This window comes from Asparagus officinalis, chromosome 2, assembly GCF_001876935.1.
Source record: "Asparagus officinalis chromosome 2, Aspof.V1, whole genome shotgun sequence".
Taxonomy (NCBI): domain Eukaryota; kingdom Viridiplantae; phylum Streptophyta; class Magnoliopsida; order Asparagales; family Asparagaceae; genus Asparagus; species Asparagus officinalis.
The window spans coordinates 54401276-54406243 of NC_033795.1; the positions used below are offsets into that span (position 1 = coordinate 54401276).

Consider the following 4968-nt stretch of genomic DNA (forward strand, 5'->3'; position numbering starts at 1 on the left):
TAGGCTAGAACCCTCTAGGGAATCACCCTTTTCTAAGAAGTGGGTTCAATTGTAGATTACCCATATCTATAATTGAATCCACCATCTTTAATTTCTTGCATTTTCTTTTATTCTTGAATTTTGTTCTTCATTCTTGATTTTTTTTATTTTTGTTTCTTGATTTTATTCATTTTTCCTTCTCACCTTATTGATCATACTCAGTTTTTTTCAAATCCACTCTCACTCACACTTTGCACCTATTCACACACCATTTTCACTCTCTCAATCTCTTCACAATCACATTCACTTATCACTCCTACTTGTCACGCACACAACATAAGAACCGATTTTATATTTTCTCCTACAAAACACCTTCCTCGTGGGATCGATATCTTAAATACTATAACTTGACACGGTTGTGCACTTGCAACCTTTTTGGTACATGTTTATGCCGCACCACTAACGCAGCAGGAGGAGGCTATGACATTCCTATATATCCTCCTTCAGCTTTCCTTTTTCCAATTTTGAGTCTTAATTACTTGATCATATTTTATTCCTCACGGGTATTTCTCATCGTCAATGATTCATAAGAGAGAGAGAGAGAGAGAGAGAGAGAGAGAGAGAGGATTGTTGTGAAAATTCAAAATCGTATCTTCACTATTTTAGCTGGGATGGATTTAAATACCAAGTTTTGATCTGATTTGTTCTCTTCATCTGTTACCATGCTTGAGCAGGCGTGACGCTCGTTTTCGACATGGTGCGGCCCATAAGCGGCTTATGCTCGTTTCGGTGCTCCCAAACATCGTGCTGCCATCCTAAGTATCGCTTACATGGCTCTGCTCATATCGTTTAAATGGTGTCACCACTTTGCTTTAGGACCACTTTTCTAGATCCATTTTAATCAGATCCTGTGGTGCTCCATTTTTTCCCCTTCCATTTTCCTCAGGCTAAATGCGTGTGTATAGGATATCTAAAAGACCGCTCATCTCATAAATAAGGTAAATTAGAACTTAAATACCTTGCAGTTTCCTCCGTTTTGCCATTACATACCCTCACCTGTTTTCAGTTAACACTTGTATACCATAACGTGGGGATTGCAAATTGATTTGATTATTAATAATATATAGACACCACTTCTAAGAAATTCCGGATCCACCACTTCCTCATGAGTCGGGGGAATTTTCGAAGTGTGACGATTCATGAAAGTTTTGTTCTGTATCGCGGCTACTACATTGGATTCAGAGAGAGATATCATGACCAAATATGTGCTAAGAACATTCAGCAGAATTTTAATTTAGCTGGCTGGATTACTGTTATGATTAACAGTTATCCATCCTTTCTCTCAAAAAAAAAAAGAACATTCAGCAGAAAGCAACATTTGTTTCATCGTGGTACCTACCACCAAAAGCACACCCATGCTGTTTGGGATATATGATCATGTTGAGAGCTAAAGAAAAACTCAATCCCAAGATCCATATGAAAGTAGCACGAACTCAGATTTGTACAAAAGAACACGACGTTCAATCAAGTACTATTGAACATTAGAAAATACAATGTTGGATCACAATTCTAAACAATTGAATGTAAAAATAAAAATAAAACAACGGTTACTTCACCAAGCTCAAAAACCACAATGAAGAAGCTCCTTCCTACCAAGATCCGGAGTCATGTCAGATCATTAAGATGATGCGGAATTGTTGAACAACTCAATTCCAAGAGGAACTTTTCAATCTTTCTTCTCTTTTCCTTCTGTTTCAAGAGTCCGCACTCGGTTGAGCATGGTAAAATCGTAACAATTCACTCACTTTTTCCTCATCCAACTTAATTTTGAACGTGACATCCCGGTACGCCACCTTCAAACTTAAAAATGACCGACCCGCAAAAGTGGAGAGATAGCCAATTCTGTCTTCCCCAAATTAAACTCTTCCAGCATCAAAATTCGATATACTTTTATTATGCTGAACGTAGCTATTTTGTTTTTCTAATACGGGATATCTCCACCCATCCGAAACTTTCTTTACCAGTCCCAGTTCTTTCATTACTGAAGACTTGTCAACTCTTCCTTCAACTTGTCGTTTGTCATGGTTGACGATCGATGTGTGAAGTTTAATTGTTTATTTATTCTGATAATTAACATATTAGCGTTAACTATTCAACAAAGTTGCTGTGGTGTAGTGGTTATCACATTAGTCTTACACACTAATGGTCCCCAGTTCGATCCTGGGCAGCAACAATTTATTTATTATTTTTAATATTCTTTTAATAACTTCAAGCTAGTCGTGTATACAACGCATATCTTTCACCGTCATGCTTGTAATTGCGTATTAGTGGCTTAAATCATAGTTAATTGCAAAAATGTCCCTCAAATCTTATTATTTTCTTATTAATCCTTTAAATCTTCAATTTTATTGCAAATCAGTCCCTCTTGTTAGGTGACATTAATTACTGCATCGAAATTCCGTACAGAAATGGTTGGAATGTTTATTATATCTCCACCCCATTTAAGAGTTGAATTCATAATGCCACCAACTATAGGGTTGCTAAACCATATCCGTATCCGAGGAAATATTTGTAACCGTATCCGTTAGGATACGGATATGGTTACTCAAATCTATAACCGATAGGATATGGTTACAGATATGGTTTTGTAGTGAAATATCTGTATCTGTATCCGAAATATCTGAATACATATTAATCATACTCTTACGATAGTTTTGATTCTTATAATTATGGATTTGTGATTAATTTTGATGATCAAGATGTCTAATCTTAACTTTTCAATTATAATGAACATATTTTTTTTGAACAGAAAAACAGGATGAGGGACCCTATTCAAATCTATTTATATTCGTAAAAGGAGAGAGAGATATACAGGACAGAAACAAAAAAAAAACTAATAACAAAAAAGGGAGCGAGAGGGAACCAAAAGAAGATGTAGTTGGTAAGGTGCGAACCATAGTCGTCACCTACCAGTCTACAGTTGCTTTGTTTCCCTTCCTCCCTACTGCAAAATAATGGAAAGCGCTAGGTTACTGCAGCCTCGCTAGAGAACAACAAGCAACAAAAAACAGAACAAAGTTAACAATTTATATCACACAGACTATTACGAGGTTTGTACTAACATAAAAACAAGTAGCAAAAAAAAAGAAGGCTGCAATTTGAACTCTGAGTTATGCCCCTGGAGCGAAATTTTCCCCAGTCACTTCATCCGCCGCAGTATTAGCCATGTCCTGCAAACCCAGGGCGACCACTACACTGTGTAGTCTCTGAGCTCTCCTGCTTCCAGAGGCTCCTGTCCAGAGTAATGAAAAACGGGTGATATTAGATGCAATTTACTGCGGAGAAGCTGGGGAGTTGTTGAAAATAAGATTGTTGCCACTGAACCATATGCACCAACAGAAGCATGGTAATAGCACTCTCCAAAGAATTCTGACATTTAGGTTGGAAAGAAAGTTATCCTTTTGGGTAATCAGTTTTGATACCTCCTGAGGCAGCTGTTGACATTTGAGGATGGAATGAGGATAGACCATGCGGCTCATGATAGAGAACATGCAATGAAGAGGTGATATTGGGTCTCCAAGTCTTGGTTACAAAAAGAGCAAGTTTGATCTCCAATCCACCCATTTTTGGACAAGTTTACTTTTGTTTGGAGTTTATTCTTACTGAGGATCCATAGGAAGATCTTAACCTTCAAGGATGTAGGTGATTTCCAGATGAAGGAATAAAGATTTGAAGCAGTGCCTCCATTGTTTAGAAGGGAATAAAAAGACTTAACAGTATAGTTGCTAGATGAATGATATGGCCACCAGACACTATCAAGATTCAGACTTGATGGCTGAACATGCTCAATGAAAGAAAGAAGATCTGCTATATTAGATTTCTCCTCTGCTGTGATACCTCTTCTTTAGATAGGATGTCATTTCCAGAGGTGCTGATGCCATATACCCTAGGAGTGGGCTATGTTAGCGGGAGAGAAAGCCGACGAATATGCCTTAGGGAAGAGACTACTAAGGGAGTTGTCCCCCGTCCATCTATTTGACCAGAAACTACAAGATCTACCATCTCCTAGATTCCATCTGACAATGTTGAAGGTGGACTGAATTGAGTGAAGATCATGGATAAACTTTGATTGGATAAACTTTGATGCATTGCTCTTGGGAGGATTGGATATTGGATTAGCATTTTTAGAGGAGTATAGAGAGAAGATGACCCTACTGGTAAGAGAATTCCTATCAAATACTTTCCAAATCCACTTGGATAGGAGAGCATGATTGAATATTTGCATATTAATGATCACTGGACCCCCACCACTTTTCTCTTTGCAAATGACCCCCCACATGACTAGGTTTTTAGCTTTACATAGTCTTGATTAGCCAGTTTGGGAGCTTGAAGAAAGACATGTAGTATAAGGGAAAGGATGAGAGAACTGAGTTGATGAGAGTGAGTCTTCCTCTAATAGATAGGATTTTATTTTTCTATAAAGCTAGCTTTTTGGAGAAAGAGTCTATCAATGGTTGTCATTCACGTCTAGTGATGGAGCCTCTTTTGATTAGAAGACCTAGGTAAATGGAGGAGAGAGATCCAACAGAACATTTTAGGACTTTGGCTAGCTGCACACCTTTATGAGGGAGTTTTCCAAGGTAAAAGAGATTTGACTTAGAGTAGTTAACAGAGAGACCTGAGACCTTAGCAAAAAGCAGAAGGATGGACTTAAGAACTGATGCATATTTGGTGGAGGCTTTACAAAATATCAGAGTATCATCAGCAAATTGAAGGGTTCTGAGAGAGTTTAGATCTCCTTTAAGGTTAAGCTATGATATATCCCTTGAGGAAGCACTAGAATTGATCATTTTGCTAAGAACATCTACAATAAGCAGGAATAACATTGGTGAAAGAGGATCACCTTGCTTTAGACCTCTATGGCATGAGAAAAAATATGTAGGGGAACCATTAATTAGAACTGCTGATTTAGATGATGACAGGACATAA

General features: G+C 37.7%; 1 non-coding gene across 1 annotated transcript; it reads left to right on the forward strand.

The window, feature by feature from the left end:
• TRNAV-UAC lies at nucleotides 2140-2212 on the forward strand. The gene has a single exon. It is a non-coding gene; the product is annotated as a tRNA-Val (tRNA).